This window comes from Grammomys surdaster, unplaced genomic scaffold, assembly GCF_004785775.1.
Source record: "Grammomys surdaster isolate TR1022 unplaced genomic scaffold, NIH_TR_1.0 125977, whole genome shotgun sequence".
Taxonomy (NCBI): domain Eukaryota; kingdom Metazoa; phylum Chordata; class Mammalia; order Rodentia; family Muridae; genus Grammomys; species Grammomys surdaster.
Window position 1 is genome coordinate 1796611 of NW_021620793.1, and position 19507 is coordinate 1816117.

The following is a 19507-nucleotide window of genomic DNA, read 5'->3' on the forward strand; positions in this document are numbered from 1 at the left end:
GAGACCCTGTCTCAAGGTATTTAATAAAAAAAAAATCTCAAAAAATTTAAAACAAGCAGCATTTCAATGATCCAACACTGCTTTATGCCCCTATCATTGTGTTGAAATGTTTAGCTAGGCTCTCTAGGACCATGGCATACTCCTCAACTGACATTAATTAAGACCGACCAGTGTGGTGAAATCACTGATAAACGATAAAGCACAGGAAGAGGAGAATGAAAAAAAAATGACAGCTGAAAATGGCGAAAACCATGCTGTTAAAAAAGCAGGCCTGCCTGGGCAGTTGTTGGCACACGCCTTTTTAATCTAGCACTCAGGAGGGAGAGGCAGGGGAATCTCTGTGAGTTCGAGGCCAGCCTGGATTACAGAGTGAGTTCTAGCACAGCCAAGGGTATACAGAGAGAAACCCTGTCTCAAAAAGGAGGGAGGGGACAGTGTAGAAGTGGCTCGCCTGTGTGTTTCATCTCTCTAATCCTTTCCCCAAAAACAGAAGGAAGGCAAGGATCAAACGTCATGTGTTTTAATTTCAGGGACATGTTCCTTGTAGTTAGCTCTATTAAAAACATGCTTTGAGTAGGGCAACATGTGGTTGCTATAATCAAGTTAACTGACTTGGAATGTGTTTTTCCCTCATAGTTTTAGGGTCCTGTTAATCTTAATAAAGTAACAGTTTCCTGTTGTGAGATTTTGCAGTTTGTATTCTTGGTGATTATAATTGCAAACATGCTGGTAAAATGCTACTAGTTTTTCTTTCCTCCTGAAGTGTCCTGTTTACTAACTCTGCAATTTCACAGCATTCTGTATTCTCTCCATATCTGTCTTCTCTTCGTGCTCTTGGAACCTAGAACCTCCTGCTTGACACCTCTACCTGTATACTGAAGACTTTCAAGATGATTTGAAGATGTTTCTGATTCCAGTTCCCAGTACCACCACCTGGCCCCTGGAGGGTTTCATTATGTATCCCTGGCTGTGCTAGAATTCACGCTGTAGACCAGGCTAGCTTGATTGGAACTCACAGGGATCCACCTGCCTCTGTGTGCCGAGTACTGAGATTGAATGTGTGTACTGCCATGCCCAGTCGGGATTCCAGTTCATGTAATCAGGCTTCTTATTATTGACAAGCAGATGTCTCAAAAGCCGTTCAAATTCTGTTTAACACTCAAAGAATTGGACTCTCTCACTGTCCTCAAGAATAAAGGATATTGCCTATTTCTGGTGACTGTATTTGTGAGTCTTCTGTGAATTCATTTTTAAGTGTTTGTGTGTGTGTGTGTGTGAACACGTGCACGAGCAAGCCAGAGATTGCTTGACAGGTATCTTCCTTGATCACTCTTCATACATTGAGGCAGGGTGTCTTACTTACTTAACTCTGGGCTAGACAATTCAGCTAGTTGGGAATGTCTTTCTCCACCTTTCAGGCCTGCTTAGGGGTTTTGGGTATGCCCTCACTGTCGTTTATGTGGTGCTGGTGATCCAAACCCTAGTCTTTTTTTTTTTTTAAGATTTATTTATTTATTTATTTATTTATTTTTTCAAGACAGGATTTCTCTGTGTAGCCCTGGCTGTCCTGGAACTCACTCTGTAGACCAGGCTAGCCTCAAACTCTCGAATTCAGAAATCTGCCTGCCTCTGCCTCCCAAGTGCTGGGATTAAAGGCATGCGCCACCACCGCCCGGCAGATTTATTTATTTTTAAAGATTTATTTTATATATGAGTACACTGTAGCTGTATTCAGACACACCAGAAAAGTACCTCAGATCCCATTACAGATGGTTGTGAGCCACCATGTGGTTGCTGGGAATTGAACTCAGGACCTCTGGAAGAGCAGTCAGTGCTCTTAACCACCGAGCCCTCTCTCCAGGCACCCCCCCTGCTCCCCGAACCCTAGTCTTCATGCCTACACAGAAAGGCATTACCAGGTGGCTTCTGAATACATTTTTGAAGCAAATTCTCCCGTGTCTTGGAAACAGTGACATGAATGAAACTCTCTTACATCAGCTATACTGGCCAACATTTCAGAGGAATGGACTAATTTTCAGCCTTGTAGTTACAGAGTGTGGTCAACAGAGGGAGACAGTTTAATTCCTCTGTGGCAGACAACCCTAAAGACAGGACAATCTAGCCGTGATTTTCAAGAGAATCAGAAAGACATAAATCTTGGCAACAATTTGAGGATGCTGCAAAAATAATAACTTTTGTTCCACTTAAGTGAGCGACCAAGAGGCCAGCAACCCCTCAAGACCTGGGGCAAGTCCTTTCTTTGCTTGAGAGGCCAGCAACCCCTGAGACCTGGGGCAAGTCCCTTCTCTGCTTGGACTGTTTGCTTCTCCACAAGTGGAGGGCATGGGACAGAAATTTCACAGTTAAGACTCCAGGGCACTTTTGTTTTCCAAGGGGAAGCCCCAGAAGTTGAGATCGTGGCAAGATTCATATATTGGCAGAACATGTGCTTCTGTTTCTGGCGAAATGTCCTTAGCCACAGTTCATGCTTGGCTTTTATGTTAGGAAATCGCCTTCAAACCAGGTGTGGTAGGAATGCAAGCACTAAGACCATAGTCAGACTGTCCCTAGCACAAGCTGAGAAGGCATAGGTAGTTAAGATTTGAGTGGTGGACACATGAACCCATCCATACACGCATAAAAACAAAACTAAACAAACGGACAAAAAACTTTAATGCTGGGCTGTATGTGGTTTTCTTTTCTTCCTTCCTTTCTCTTTCTTTCTTTCTTTCTTTCTTTCTTTCTTTCTTTCTTTCTTTCTTTCCTCCTTTTCTCTTTAAGCAAAAGAAATTTGCCAGGCAAAGCTGGTACATGCTTTTAGTCCCAGCACTCAGGAGGCAGAGGTAGACAGGTGTCTGAGTTCCAGGCCAGCCTAGAAAGTTCCAGGACAACCAGGGCTACATAGAGAGACCCTCTCTTGAAAGACAAAAGAAGGAAAGAAAGAAAGAAAGAAAGAAAGAAAGAAAGAAAGAAAGAAAGAAAGAAAGAAAGAAAGAAAGAAAGGAGGGAGGGAGGGTAAAGTTTGAGAGGGACATATTGGTATATGTCTTTAAACCCAGCATTCGCTGGGAGTGGTGGAGCACGCCTTTGATTCCAGCACTTGGGAGGCAGAGGCAGGCAGATTTCTGAGTTCAAGGCCAGCCTGGTCTACAGAGTGAGTTCCAGTACAGCTAGGGCTGGAACAAGAGAAACCCTGTCTTGAAAAACAAACAAACAAACAAACAAATGGACAGAACCTACCTAAATCTGGGCATAGCAGCATCCAGTGTCTGTAATGGTCTCTGTGATGGCAGTGTGCCTACAGTGAGGCAGGGGCACCCCTGGATGCTTATGGGCCAGGGAGCCTGGAGTCCTCCGGAGGGAACAACAAAGAAGCCCTGTCTCAACTGAGGTGGAAGGAAAGGACAGGCAGCTGCAGTTGTCCTCTGATTTCTACACACATGCCATAGCACAAACATGCACACACACACACACATCCCCTTACATGTACATCGTAAAAATAAAAACTATCAGAAAACGTGAACTAGTAGTAAGTAATTCGTTTTAATAACTTTTCTGTATAGTGCAGTTAATATGCACATATGTTTATTGTTTATTGTCTTTCTTGTAAGAGCTCTTTATGTATCCAGGACCTTGTTAGTGATACTTAGGTCACAGGCTGGGGAGATGGCTCAGTTGATAGGGCACTTACTGCCAATCCTGATGACCCCAGTTTGCTCCCTTGGAACCACGTGGTGGAAGGAGATAGATAGCCAACTGCTACCTATGGGCTGTTCTCTGAGCGTCATCCACTCCCTCATATACACTCTCAGAAATATAGGTTAAAATCTTTGCATATATGTGTGTTCTACACGTGTATATGTGTGAGACTCATGCTGTGGCTGAAAGATAAATCTGAACCCAGCACTTGGGAGGCTGAGGCAGGAGGATCACTTATAAGTCCAAAGTCAGCCTGTACTACATAGAAATTATAAGGCTAGCCTGTTCTACAGCATATGGCTTCTCATCAAAAACCCTTCAAGTGGGCTGGGTATGATGGTAAAACACCTTAATCCCAGTACTTGGGAGGTATGGTAAACAGATCTCTGTAAGTTGGAGGCCAGCCTGGTCTACATAGAGGGCTCCAGGCAAATTAGGACTACACAGTGAGACTCTATCTCCAACAAAAAAACCGAAACAACCAAAAAGACTTATTACATACTCTGGTGTATAGTAGGTGTTCATTAAATATGCATCCACTGAATCCCCCCTTAGCTCTCAAATTCCCAGTTCATTCTTTTACTCTACAAATATTCAGTGAGTCTCTACTGGGTGCTAGTCTATATGTGATGAATATTAATATAAAGCTTTTTGTAAAAAAAACAAACCTCCCTGCCATCTTTGAGCTAGGGGTAAAATGGTTCTGGATTTGAACTCTAACATGACCTAGCAGTTCTTCCACACACAGCCCCAAACCCCTGCCCCCAAGTCAGTGTTTCTCTGTGTAATAGCTCTGGCTATCCTGAAACTCACTTTGTATACCAGGCTGGCCTCAAAACCAGAGAGTCACCTGCCTCTGCCTCCCGAGTGCTGAGTGCTGGAATTAAAGGTGTGTGTTACCACCACCCAGTAGCAGTTAGTATTATTTGAATCTTTTTTTATTTTGTTTCTATTTATGGTGTGTGTGTGTGTGTGTGTGTGTGTGTGAGCCCAAAGAGGCCAAATAGGGTGTCAGATCCCCTGGAGCTAGTATTAGACAGTTTGTGAGTCGAACTTAGGTTCTCCTAAGAGGGGCAAGCGGCTCCTAATTGCTGAGCTATCTCAGGGCAGCTTGAGTTTTTAGAACATGTTTATAATTTAAGGTTACAGGGCTGGTGAGATGGTCAAAGCATGTACAGCTCTTGCAGAAGGACCCAGGTTCAATTCCCAGCACCCACATGGTGGTGGTGGGGATCACGACTGCCTGTAATTCCAGTTCCAGGGGATCTGACGTCCTCTTCTGGCCTCCAAGGGCACCCACACACGTGGTGCACACAATATGCTCATGCAATATTTACTGTATATATGTTCACAAGCGTCATTGTTTGGGAATGACGATCAGAGGGTAAAGTGTAGGAGTTAGAGCCAGCTTTCTCCCTCTACCATATGGGTTCTAGGGATTGAACTCAGGTCTTCAAGCTTGGGGGCACGCACCCTTACCTGCTGAACCATCTTGCAGGCCAAGACGTCTTCTTCTTCTTTTTTTTTTTTTCCTCTTTGAGACAGGGTCTCATTATATAGACCATGCTGGCCTTGAACTCAGAAATCTACCTACCTCCGACACCCAAGTGCTGCGATTAATGGTCAATTACCATGCCAGGCCAATGGAATTTCTTAGTTTCTCATACAGTGTGTGCCAGTTTTTTGTAATGCTCATTTGAGGAACTTGAACGTTTTGTAGATTGAGCTTCCTTAAAGTAGCTTCAAAGTCCTGGATCAAGCAGTTCTTGCCGTTAAACCTCCTGCATAGCTGGGCTTAAAAGTTGTGTGACACCAAGCCTCGTGGTGCTTCTCACCTTGTCCTAAGTCTCAAGGGCTACTAGCCTAGGCCTACTTTATCCCTTGAGCTCTCTGTATCTGGTATTTCCTTAAACCACACCTGTAGGGGTAGGTTCTAGACGGTTCTCAGCTTTCTTGAAGTGAGACTTTTGCGGGAGCGGGACCCCATTCATTCTTCGGTGATGGCCACAGTGAGAAGCACAGAGGAAAAACACACAGGCCTGTTTCTTCCCAGACTCACTCTACATGGGGAGCTCTGAGACTGGGTTTCCTCATTTAAAAAAAAAAAAGGTGGTAACGCGGTGAACTCCCTCACTCCCTCTCCCTCTCCCTGGCGATAGCTAAAGGGCATTTCCATTGGCCACTGCCCTTTCCCTATGCTCAACCTGTGGGAACCTGTGGGCACAAATGACTTAAACCTAAGTCTGTAGTCTCACACAACCGGGAAAATAGCTCAGGTACCGGCGCTGAGCCGCGCCGCCTCCGGACAGAAGTCCTAGGAAGCTCCGCTCCCTCGGCCCTTCTCAATATGGCGCCGCCCAGCGGCCACCGCGCGAAGGCCGGTCGCGCTGACGTGTGTGTGCGCGCGCGCTTCCTCCGCGCCCCGCCCCGGCGCATGCGCACTGCGCGCTGTCTTCTCCCAGTCTGAGCAGCAGCGGCGGTGGCATCAGGGACGGCGGCGGCGGCGGTGGCGGTAGCCGCGACGGCGTTTGAGTGGAGGAAGATGGCGGCTCCGGGCGACCCTGGGTTCCGCCAGCTGTGAAGATCCTCCGAGCACAGCAAGCACCGGCCTGAGGCAGAGCGGCTGTGCTCCGACCCTGGCCCTGGCTCCTTCGCCACCGTCGCCGGAGACGCGAAACCGAGAGCGCGGAGCGGGCTGGGCCAGGTGAGGCCTCTCCCGGTGCGGGGCTGCGGCCGGGCGCCGACGCCTCCTGCACTTTATTCCTGGGGACCCCGGGGCACCCCGAGTCCGGCGCGGGCCCTGTGTCCTGCGCGGGCGTGGGTCTTGGCGGGCCTGGGGTCTTGCTGTCGTCATCCTCGGCTTCCCAGGCTGAGGTGGGGACAGGCACCCCTTTGCAGCCAGCCCTTGGGATGGGTGCAAACCTGTGCCCTCTTCCTCGGCAGCGTGGTCCTGGTCCTCATCCGGGCCGGGAGAGGATGCGTGGTCAGGGCAAGAATGGCTTTCGGGGTGTCATGGAGCCTCACCCCGCCCCCTGAAACCCTTAAGTCCTCGGTGAAGAGCGGGAGACCGCTGCCCTCCCGAATTGGGGCTGCGGCGAGGGGGCCGGCGGCTAGGAAGCTGCAGCTGCAGAGAGGTGATTTTTGGAATTGGCTGCCGAAATGAAACACAAGCAGTTCCTTTCCTGACCCCTAGCCGTTTGAGTGTTCGCTTAGGAGTGGGGACTGCAGCTCTCCTGGCTGGACACAGCAGTCCACGTTGTGACTGAGAAAGGCTTGCCCCTGGTGAGAATTGTTTGTGGAGGGTGGCAACGAGCTTGTAAATGAAAACACAATTGGGTGAGATTCTGATAGTTTGAGCAGAGAAAACTTCAGATGCTGGAGTTGGTTGGAAACCTTTGGAATAAACCGATTGCTTTGTCTGTTGGATCCTCTGAGTTTTAATAGGAAAATAAAAGCATCGTTTTCGTTTCTCAGTGGCCAAAACGTTTGGACTTTTCTGTGGTAGCGTTCTGATGAATCTAGATGCAGAACCGGACACATTACCGGTTTTCACTCGCCGGAGGCAACACTCGACCATTTGTGTTATTTATTTATTTTTCTCGGAACTTTTTGTTGTTGAGATGGTAGTAATTGAGAGGCTTTGGTTTCATTTCTCTAGGGTAGAGAAGATGTTTGATGATGGGTGGCCTTTTCATTGAGCAAGAATGGCTTCACTTTGAATTGTGCTGTTGTGAATTGTTGGGACCCTCTCTTTTGCTTGGACACACCAAACATCTTTTGTAACATATCGGGTTTTGCTTGTGCTTAAAAATGATGACATCATGGACTTAAAGGGACAAGGGAAATTGGCGAAGAGATACCATCACTTAGAATTCAGTCTGCAGCCCTTAAGCTGGACAGGGATGCCCCTTGTGTCGTATTTCTCTGTTTGAGAGAGCATTCAATTGTCTAGTCTGGTTAGGTGTCCTTTCTGTTGCGTGTTAATCAGTTTATATCCTGTAGCTGTTTGCTTTAGATAAACCCAATTTAATACAGCATTCAATCTATGTTGAGACAAGAGAGTTTTGTGCACTTCACTGTAATGACAAGTATTAAGTTAAAATAACAATTAGTTCATTTACTATTAGCTAGCTCTTTGACCAGTCTCCTCTTTCTTAAATCAGTTTTTTTTTTTTTTAAATAGAAGTGTGTAGACTTCCTTAGTTTCTTAGCTAAAGATGTAAGTTGAACCAAGACTAGGAAATTGAAGGGCCGTTCTGCCTATTAGTTTGCTAATAGAGGATCATGGATTCAGTGGTGGTTTGACATTACGCTCCTGCCATCGATCTCGATGCTGTGCCACAGCATCAGGTTTTGGTGGAACTCTGGGACATCATTTACTCTGCAGCATTTTGGCTTACTCCCTGGTACCTGACTCAGGTACAAAACAAGAAAGAGCAGGAAAAACAGCTAAGGATGGCGTTTGTTTGTTTGTTTGTTTTTAGATTTATCTTTTTAATTTTAAGTTTGTGGGTATTTTTGTCAGCACGGACCTACACATTCCATTAGCATGCCTTAGTGCCTTGTGTCCATCCCATGGGAACCGGAGTTATAGACAGTTGTGAGCTGCCATGTTGGTGATGGGAATGGAACCTAGGTTGTCTAGAGGAAGAGCCAGTTCAGCCTCTGGATGCCTTTTCTTTTAAAGATATATTTTTCCTTTTCTTTTTTTTTTTTTCTTTTCGAGACAGGGTTTCTCTGTGTAGCCCTGGCTGTCCTGGAACTCACTCTGTGTACCAGGCTGGCCTCGAACTCAGAAATCCGCCTGTCTCTGCCTCCCAAGTGCTGGGATTAAAGGCATGCGCCACCACTGCCCAGCTAAAGATATATTTTTATTGTTTAAAAAATATGTGTGTATGTGTGTGTGTTGGGGGAGGGGGTAAAGGGATAGGAGAGAGAGAGAGAGAGAGAGAGAGAGAGAGAGAGAGAGAGAGAGAGAGAGAGAGAGAGATAGCAGAGACATCAGCTCCCCTGGAGCTGGGATTACTGTGGTTGTGTCCAATCTGGTTGGGTGCTAGGAGCTCCACTTGGATCCTCTGCAAGACCAGAAGGAACTTTTCACCACTGAGCCATCTGTCCCTCCAGCCCTAGGATGCTGTTGTAATTTTTTATTTTTATGTTTGGTTTTTCGAGCAGGGTTTCTCTGTATAGTTCTGACTGTCCTTGGAACTCACTCTGTAGGCCAGGCTGGCCTTGAACTCAGAGATTTGCTTGCCTTTGTCTCCTGAGTGCCACACATTAAAGGTGTGTGCCACTAATTCCCTGCTCCTAGGATGCTTCTTAGTGTTGAATATCATCTTATGTAGCTGTGTGATCGCCACCTTCTGTAAAGAGCTGGCAGAGGAAAGGCTAGCAAAGCCTTGGTTTATAAGCATGCTGAAGTCTCCCGGGAAGCTGTTCTAGAGATGAGGAGAGTATGTGATTATATGTTTTCAGAGCGTTTTAGTTAGTGAATTAACAAGTCTTAATAAAACGCAAAGCTCCTCGGTTTGATAATAGGATTTCCACTTTACAAGGTAATTATGTAGATAAAAAGAGATAAGTTTTGTGAACGTGCTTTGAAAGAGTGTACTCTGAAATATGTAAAAACAGTCTCAGCAGTGCAGGCCGTTGATCCCAACACTTGGGAGGCAGAGGCAGGCAGATCTCTTGTGTGTTTGAGGCCAGCCTGGTCTACATACTGAGTTCTAGGATAGCCAGGGCTTCAAAATGAGACCCACACTATTAAGGAAAAACAAAACAGTAAAAAGAATTAGAAGATTCTGTATTTTCAGTAAAACATCTATTAAAAGGTCCTCTGTGTTGGGAATTGAGGAAGGAGGTACTGTTTTCTAAGGACTGGTTTTTTATCTAAAACTTGTCTGAAGCTTAATGGAAAGCCAGACAGGAAAAACAATGTGCTTCTGGTAGTATAGTAACTGCTCCTCCAACCTGGGGAGAGAAGGGAGGTTTTCAGAGCTTTGCCTAGCCTGTTAAGTCATTTCCTTCATTCATTGCTTTGCTTTTTTTTTTTTTTCTTTTTGGATATAGGATTTCACTATATAGCCCAGGCTACTTGGAACTCACTCTGTAGACTAGGCTGGTCTCCAGCTCACAGAGATCCACCTGCCTCTGCCTTCTGAGTGCTGAGATTAAAGGCATGTGCCCCCACCGTCAGGCTTCTTTATTTCTTTAAAAATTTTTGTTTTTTAGGTTTATTTTATGTGTATAGATGTTTTTCCTGTGTGTGTATATATTCAGCATGTATTTCTTGGTGCCCTCACAGTTTAGAAGAGGACACGGGACCTCTCTACACGCACGCACACACACACTCACACACACAGTCGGAGTGGTGGATGTTGTGAACCATCATGTAGGTGCTGGGAATCCAGCTGTTGTTTCTTTCTTTCTTATCTCTCAGTATGTAGACTATGCTAGCCCAGGTCTTCTTCATTCTCCTCCTCCTTTCCCTAGGCCTGGGATACTAGGTGTGCATTGCCATGGTTGGAGAATACTTAAAGTCTTTGTCCTTAGTTCTTTCCCCTTTTATTCATCACTGTCATGATGCTTCCTACACAGCATGCATGCCCCAGTTATAGTTTCTGAATTGTCAAAGATCTAGCAGCCTTGGGAGAGCCTTGCTGAGTGAGTCACAGGCTCAGGCAGCAAGCATTCCCATTAGTGAAAGTTTTGCAGATTCTGAATGAGACAACTTCAGAGTGACACTTTTTTTTTTTTTTTTTTTTTTGGTTTTTTTTGAGACAGGGTTTCTTTGTGTAGCCCTGGCTGTCCTGGAACTCACTCTGTAGACCAAGCTGGCCTCGAACTCAGAAATCTGCCTGTTTCTGCCTCCCAAGTGCTGGGATTAAAGGCGTGCACCACCACAGCCCGGCAGAGTGACACTTTAAAAAAATTTTTTTTTGGACAAACTAACACATGAGGCATTATGTTTTAATTGTGGCTGCGGTAATGGTGGTGGTGAGAGTGGTAGTGGCAGTGAAGTGTGCCAGGGATCGAGCCCTGGCCTCGCAAATACTAGGCAAATGATTTGCCATTGAGCTACGTGCCCAGCCCTGTTTTGTGGTTTTGTTTTTTGTATGTGTGTATGGGTCTTTTGCCTACATGTATCTTTGTGCCTGCGTGTATGTTTGTGAGCCTGGTGCCCATGGAGGTCAGAAGGTGGCACTGGATCCTGTGAAACTGGGGTTACAGAGGTTTTGAGCAGCCATGTGGATACTGGGAATCTAACTCAGGTGTTGTGGGTAAGCAGGGGTGTCCTTAACTGCTGCTCAGCTGTCCCTCCAACCCTCTACCCTCCCCTGTTTGCTTGTTTTGTTTGTTTGTTTTTTTCTGAGACAAGTTTAGTGGATCCCAAGGTGGCCTGGAACTTCTCTATCTTCCTGCATCCCGCTGGCTCTGTAGGCTTGGGATTACAGACACGTGCACCACGCCCATCCGGCCCTGTACATTTTCACAGGCCTTGAACTCACTGTAACAGAAGATGATTTAGGACTTCCGATCCTACTGCCTCTGCCTCCTGGGTGCTAGGATTACAGGCCTGTGTGTACTACCAAGCCTGGTTTATTGGTGCTGAGGATTCAGGTGTGGGCTGTGCGAGCCTACTCATCAAGTGCTCTACCAGCTGAGCCACATACCCAGCCACTCATCATTCTGTACTGTGAGTTTGTTACACGGAGGAGATGACCTATTTATAAGTCATTTCAAAATCACCTAGAATTGAGTGCATAATACATGTTATTTCTGAAATTGTTCCTGTGACATTGCAAATTTTAGAAATTATGACTTAGTGAAGTTCCTGTTGCTTGAAATTTGCATTTCTTTACTGATGTGTGTGATTAGAAGGCAGATTGGCTCTGAATTCTGGATGTTCTTTTTTTTTTTATAATTTATTTTTTCTCAAATCGTAATTCATTCACACAGGGGTTATGGATGTTCTTATATTACATTTTTTACTTTTAATTTGTTAAAAAAATCATTTTATTTTTCCCAATGTTATTCTGTGTTTTGTTTCAGAAGGTGGAAGTATTGTGTGGTACTTTGGGATGCTGTGTTTTTAATGTGTGTGTGTGGTGTGTGTGTGTGTTTGAATGAATGATAAAGTATGTGAAACCTTATTGTTCTGGATTGTAGCTTAGCTTAGATAATACACACATCCTCCCCGCCTCCCCGCCTCCCTGCCTCCCTCCCTCCCTCTCTTCCTCCTGAGTTGAATCTAGGGACTTCTCTGTGCTCTGGTCACTGCTACAACTCCACCACTCTACCATTGAGCTCTACTTTCAGCCTTGACAGTAACTTGTTTTACATTTTAACATAGACACAGTTCTGAGGTAGTTCCATTAGTTTCTACAAGGGCAAGCAAGTTTTAACCTTAGCGGGTAATGTTCCCCAGGCTCCCTCAAATGCTCCTTTATTTTCTTAGAAGGCAGGCTAGTTAGATTGTGGGTTTTTTTTTCCTTTTCCATTATACAGTTTCTTTTAAAAATCTTTTTAAAAGGTCACTTTCTCTCTTCTCTTTTTCTCTCTCTTTTCCTCTTTCTTCCCCTTTGTGTGTGTGTGTGTGTGTGTGTGTGTGTCTATATGTCTGTGTCTGAACCTGGAAGTCACAGATTGGCTAGACTGGTTGTCAAACCTCAGAGATCCATCCACCTGCTGAGTCCTGGGACTCCAGGCACATGCTGCTCTGCCCTAATTTTTGTGTGGGTGGTGGTCTGAATTCAGGTCTTCATGCTTACATAACACTTCCACTGAGCTATCTCCTGAGCCTTAATTGTGCTAAGGTTTAATTTGGACATTTCCAGAGGTAGGCTATGTAATACCTGGCGTGTACATTTAAAATGTTAATAGGTAGCATCATTTTGAGATTTTAACAACTTATGGGTGAACTTGGAAAATGCTGCACTATGAGAGATGAGCCTAACATGTAAGAGAAAATCCCCTTTGAATCCATTCACAAGTAATTGTCAGATCCCTAGCCATAGACCATGTGGGGATAGCATCCAGAAGTTGGGGCAGGGGAGAATGGGGACTGTACAGTTGATGAATGTGGACTGTCTGTTTGAGATGGGTACTGTGCACAGTGAGCAAAAGGACTTATGCCTCCAAACTGTGTACTTCAGAACAGCAGCGAGTGGTATAGTTCATTACAAGAAAGTTTAAAAGGAGTAGGGGAGGTGAGACTGAAGAAACGGCTCAGCAGTGAAGAGGCTTGCCAGGCCCAGTCCCTCCGCCCAAACAGTGACTAACAACACGCTAATTCCCATGAACGATGTGTTTAAGGAAGGTTTTAACCGGAGCTGAGGATGGAGCTCAGTGATACAGTGTTTGCCTAGCGTACACAAGGCCCTAACTGCGCTTAGTCCTTCCCCCCATCCCCAAATAATAAAAGCAAAGAACATGTCGGGGCGGAGAGGTGACTCAGCAGTTAAGAGCTCTTGCAGAGGACTGGGGTTCAGCTCCCACCACCCATATGGGGCAGCTCACAACCACCTGCCACTCCAGCTCCAGCTCCTTGTCCTCTGACTTCCTCAGGCACCTGCACTTGGTCCTGCACAAACACATAAGTAAACAAATCTTTTAATAACATGTCATGCTAATGGTCTTGGGTTTAAAGAACAAGGGTTCAGGGGGTTATTTATTTGAGATAGAGTCTCATGCTTTGCTCAGTGTAGCCTGGAAATCATTTACTATGTAGTCCAGGCCTGAAGTTATTGTTTTTGGAGATAGGGTCTCACTATGTATTTTTGACTGGCGTCTAGAACTTTCTATGTAGACGAGGCTGGTCTCAGGTTTGCAGAGATCCACCTGCCTCTGCTTCCCAAGTACTGGGATTAAAGGCATGTGCCGCCATGTATGGCTGGCATCTCATGTTTCTAATACTAGCAGTCAGGAGTTAAGGCAGGAGGATTGCTGTGAGTTGGAGGCCAGCCTGGACTACAGAGTGAGTTTCAGGACAGGCAGGGCTACATAGATAAACCCTGTCTCACCCCCGACCTTTCCATCCTGTCGGGGAGGAGTGTCTGGGGAACTCTCGTTTCTGATCAGTGTTAGAGCAAACACTGTTGTAGCAGTCTTGTCTTTTCCACATGCTAGTTCAGTTACTTAGCTTTGTGGAGTCATTTGAGAACAATGCTTCACATGAATGGCATGGCAGCACTCAGTGGCTATTCTGGGCTGTATCACTCTGTGATAGAGAGCTCATGTTGCATAGCATGGCAAAGACTCCCCAGCACTGAAAAAGAAAACCAAGATAGAGAAAGAACTTGGTGTGCTTCTGCCTACTTGTTTGCTAGGACAACCCACGCTGATGCATTCTGCTTATCTAGAGCCTCTCCTGTTGCAAGTGTGTTCTGGTTTTGTTCTACTTTTCTTAGCTGCTTAGGATTGAACTCAGGGCCTTGAATGTGGTAGGGAAGCGTTTAACCACTGAACTAAAAGCCTCGTCCCATTTCAAGCTTTGATTTATGCTTTAATAATGATGTACCAGCACTAAATGTATCATGTACCTATAATTCTAGACTTGGAGGCTGAGGCAGGAGGATAGAGAGTCAATGGCTTCACACACAACAACAAAATTAAACCACAAACAACAGCATGGGAGTTAAGCCCTTACGTCCTAGCTGGGGATTGTCCTTCTCTTGGCTGGCAGTGTGGTGGGAACGTGTCAGCTTTATGTGAGAATTTGTAAACTGAGCTAGAGTTGGAAATGAGAGACAGTGAAATCAGGAGTGTGCCGGACACTGTGCACACTTGGAAGCCCCGACTCGAGACGTTCTGAGGCTTCACTCTCTAGTCTAGAGTGAGTTCTGGGACAGGCAGGGCTACACAGAGAAACCTTGTCTCAAAAAAGAAAAAAATTAGGAGTATTTATTTTTAGTAGAGCATATTCTTAGTTGTGGGTTCTTTAAAGAATTTATCATGTCTGTCCATCCATCTGTCTTAAAGGTGCTAGGATGGAACCCAGGGCCCTTTGCATAGTAAGCACTTAGTCTTTGTTTTTTTTCTTAAGTTTTTAGGTAGCATGTAAAGTACTGGGATTTCATTTTGACATTTTCATATGTATGTATCATTTTACCCTCTCATATTTACCCCTTGTCCAAACATTTATTTCTAAAATTACATTTTTTGAGAGTGTGTGACTGTGGCATACCATTGTACAGCCTTTGGGAGTTGGTTCTCTTCTTCCACCTCTGAGTCCTGTTGCTAGAACTCAGTCTTCAGGCTTGGTTGTCAGGTGACCCTCACTGGGTTGTTGATATAAAAACTGTCCTGCACAGAAGGAAGTGAGTGTATCTTACTGGTCCTTTAAGTGCTGACCCATTAAGCCCCAATTGCAGCATTGCTGACTGTGGTCATTCTACTTTCCCACCTGCAGTGGGGAATATATTCCGGGGTGACACAGAGCATCAAGGATAGTCTGTAATGTCACTTTCCTTGTATCTGGACGTGATACCTTTGGCTTTGTTTTTGAGACAGTCTCAGTCTGTAACCTCAGCAGGGCTAGAATCCATTCCATATACAAGACTGGCCTTGAGCTTGCAGTAGTCCTTGGTCCTGAGGATTGCAGCATGAACCACTGGCTGCACATGGTATCTTTTTGTTGGTTGTGTTTTGTTTTGTTTGAAACAGGGTCTCTCTGTGTAGCCCTGGCTGTTTTGGTAGTAGTTGCTGCAGAGACCAGACAGAGATTCACCTATCTCTGTCTCCCAGGTGCTGGGATTAAAGGATGACTAGACTTTTTTTTTTTTTTTTTTTTTTTCTCCTTTCTTGAGGCTTTCTTGTTACCTTGGAGCAAAATTCTGGCTGTGTGTGTTACATCTTAGTTTCTTCCTGCTATTTATTGCCTTGCTCTCTGCTTCATTGGAAACCATAGCAATAAGGAAAGAGATGTGGGTTTTAATTAGGTAGGTGATCAGTGGATAGAGTCTGACTCGTGAGGCGGTGAGAAGCAGAAGCTGTCTGTATGATAGACCTGCACTGGCTTTGCTCTTGTAGGCTGCCTCTCTCAAGTATGCACATAGCCCTAAGATGATGGCTCTCCTGCCTAAGAGGACAGAGGTTAGAAGGAGAACTCTGTTAGCCGAGGATCTTACCACACTCCCAAGTGGAGAGGGACAGTTCAGACACTTGGATGGCCAACGAGAACAGAGGCCAGAGGTCCAGAGATCTGAAACTGTCTGAGGACAGGAGCCCAGTGGCTGCAGTGAAGTCTGTGGGGAAGGCCACTGATCTCACTGTGGGTTAGCCCCTGGGGACAGCATGTCTGACAATTTTAGTTTTTGTTTGTTTTGAGAGTGTTTCTCAAGTAACCCAGGCTGGCGTTATACTTGCTGTGTATCCCCTAGACTGGCCTAGAACTCAAGTTCTCTTGTCATAGCTTCCTACTACTGTCATAGCTTCATCTACTGCTGAGATTACAGGAGTCCATCTCCTCACCCCTCACCCCCTCAACTAAGCAGCAGAATGCACCAATTAGGTATCCTCAAATTCAGTAATGCATTTCATTCAGACACTACCTGGAGGCAGTTTCAGATACCAAGGTTGGGGGTTCAGCACTGTCAGAGTGACCCAGCTCCCGATGCCAGGGGAAAGTCTGGTGTCTCATGACTTCCTCTTTGGGCCACAGAACCTTCACAAACACTACATTTACTACTGTATTATAAAAGATGCCGAGGGGGTGCTGGGGTGCCAAGTGACTGCTGCAGCATGGAGACCTGCGTTTGGTCCTCAGCAGACTAGATGTGATCCACACAGGCCTGGCAGGAGGGTTGCTGGAGTTTGCTGACTGCCAGCCTAGTCAAAAAACAGTAAGGGACCCTGCCTCAAAGGGGTAAGACAGAGAACGACGGAGGAGAAGCCGGCTCTGAGCTCCATGTGCATGTGCAAGCCACACAGGCACACACACTCACACTCACGAGCTGTGGGTGAGTGGGGATGCCTACAGTGAGTCCCGTGGGAAGGCACACAGCCTCCACGTCCCTCTGGACACCACCTCAAGATGCCTCAACATACTCAGTAGTCTGGAATCTCCCCACACATAGACTTCTTAGTTTGTTTCTGTGTTTTTTAGGCAGAATATTATGTAGACCAAACTGGCCTTAAACTCTCTATTATAGACAAGCATGACTTTGAGTTCCTGATCCTCCTGCCTCAGCCTCCTAAGAGCTGGGGTGACAGGCTCGTACACCATGCCTAGTGCCTTTTCGTTTGATTGATTAAATCATTGGCTGTTGGTGATCAAGTTAGCAATTGGAGGGTTGGCCTAATAGTTTGATTTTTTAAATCATGCCTTAATCTTTCCTGTGATCAGCCCCAATTCTGAAGCTCCTAGGGCTGCTAGTTGTCAGTTAACACATTGGTGCAGAAGATTCTACTTTGGAAGTGCTCTTGTTTTTACAAGTTGTGTGCCAGGAAACAGAAGAACGGCCGGTTATATATTTCACAATTATCACACTCACACAGGAACCCTTAGCATTCAGCATTTCAAGGTTGTATTTTACAATTAGTCATTAGCATTGACTTCATCAGTAAGGACTTTGATTCAAGACTACTCACGGCAAGCATGGTAGTGCATGCCACTGGTCCCAGCACTGGTAAGGCAGAGACAGGCAGATCAATGTAAATTTGTGGCCAGCCTCAGCTACATACTAACTAAGTTCCTGCCTTAAAAACCAAAAACACTGGGCCTGGAGAGACAGCTCAGCAGTTAAGAGCACTGGCTGCTCTTGCAGAAGACCTGGGTTCAGTTCCCAGCACCCACATGGCAGCTAACAGCTGTCTGTAATTCCAGTTCCAGGGGATCTGATTTTTCTCCTCAGGCACCAAGTACACACGGCACACATACATACATACATACAGGCAAAACACTCATACACATACAAAACGACAAAATAGCCTTAAAATAGAGGCCTGGGAGCACACTCCGTTGATAGAGTGTTTACTGTGGGTTTGCTCCTCAACACTATGGGAAAGCAGAACATTGGTACTGATAAATACCTGTTGGTGTGTTAGAGAGGTGAGGGTTTAACAGCGAGCAGGCTTCCTGGTGACACCCGTTGGAGATTAGCAAGAGTTAAAGGTTCATCGATATTCAGTGTTTGCAAAGCCGAAGTTCCTTGTGGGAAGAGTGCTTGAGATGTTGGTGCAGTCCGCTGATGTCCACCTAGAGTCAGTTTAAGTTGGGTGTGGAATGAAAGAGGTAGTTGAGGCCAGCTGAACTACTTACTGTAGAGTGTTCTAGGCGAGGGCAACCAAAGCTGTGGGGCCCTGTTAGAGCCACCTCAGTTTTGCAGGTTTTTATTATTACAAAGAAGGTATATGAAGCTGCCTTTGCACATGTGCTATATGTATATGACTATTTTCAGTGGAAAAATGCCTGAAAATTACCTTGTTCTCTCAAGCCCCCCACCCCCAGTTTACATATTTAAGGATAAATGTTTCCAAATGCAGTAGCTGTGAAGTTCTTCTGCCCTTTGTGTTCCTTCTGCCTGTGGAGTAGCAGAAATCACTTGAGTGGGATTCACAGATGCAGCCCTAGGAAATGTTAGAGCAAGCGTTTGGCCGCGACGGTGGCTGTACAGAGCACAGTGAATTAGAGTCTGTAAGGCTGGCCTTTGATGGACATGGCCTGCTGTGGACAAGTGAGCACTGTAAAGCAAGCACGGGGGCGGGGTGTGTGCGTGTGCGTGTGTGCGTGTGTGCACTCCCTTTCTCCAGTGGCATTAAACTAATATGTGAGAATCTCATAGTAGGATACCAGGCTCTGTGGAGTAAGTTTATGAAACTCTGAGATTTGACTGTAGTAAAGTTTCATTGATATAATCAGTTGGAATTTATTAGATAAAAGTAAAATCCAGTGTTAGTTAAATTTTGTTAACGATCTAGGCCTGAGGAATGTAGTGAGAGAGCTGGACACAGTGGCTCAGGCAATCAGGAAGCTGAGGCAAGAGGATTACAGGTTCAAGGCTAGCCCAGAGTGGATAGAGACCAGTCTGAAAAAGGAAAATGGCTCTGTTTCTAACTTCTCCTTGATTTGTACTGTTTTTTTTTTTTTTGGTTTTTCGAGACAGGGTTTCTCTGTATAGCCCGGGCTGTCCTGGAACTCATTCTGTAGACCAGGCTGGCCTCGAACTCAGAAATCCGCCTGCCTCTGCCTCCCGAGTGCTGGGATTAAAGGCGTGCGCCACCACCGCCCGGCTTGTACTGTATTTTTACAACCAAAGCCTTCTGTTTAAAGTTATAATTATGGCAGATTATTATAAGCAGAATTACCCTATACTTTGCATATTTATACCATGTTTTCTTAGACACGTGCAGGGTCTGTGGTAGCTATTTGGGTGTCTACACACAAGCCTGGCAGCCTGAGCTCAGTCTTCATAAGACATCCTCTGACATGTCGTGTGCTTCTCCACCATCAATAGTAGATTTAACTAAAACCAAGTTCAAATTCAGCTCTCAGGTGTGGACGAACAAGCCTGTGATTACAGTCCTCTGGAGGCTGAGTCCAGAGGATCATGGGACTGACTGAGGCTATATGAGGTCTGTGGAGAGAACCAGTATCTCCATTTTTAGCTGAAAATGAGGCTTACTTAGTGGTGGTTTCATAGCATGTACCAGGTCTCCAGTTCAATCCCCAACACTGCATAAGGGGGAAGAGTATAGGTCTCAAAAAACAGAAGTGTAAGCATTGCAGTTTAATTGTGATCTTTCTTTTCTTTTCTTTTCTTTTCTTTTCTTTTCTTTTCTTTTCTTTTCTTTTCTTTTCTTTTCTTTT

General features: G+C 45.5%; 1 protein-coding gene across 2 annotated transcripts in view; it reads left to right on the plus strand.

Moving 5' to 3' along the window:
• Window positions 1–6227: 6227 nt before the first annotated feature.
• The window catches only part of Fbxo42 (F-box protein 42), a 60407-nt gene continuing 47127 nt past the window's right edge, over window positions 6228–19507 (plus strand). Inside the window, exon 1 of one of the 2 annotated variants that reach the window (XM_028754025.1) lies at window positions 6228–6403. The gene's annotated coding sequence lies outside the window, so the exon portion shown is untranslated. The remainder of the gene's footprint in view (window positions 6404–19507) is intronic. The other variant, XM_028754026.1, reaches the window with a different exon arrangement.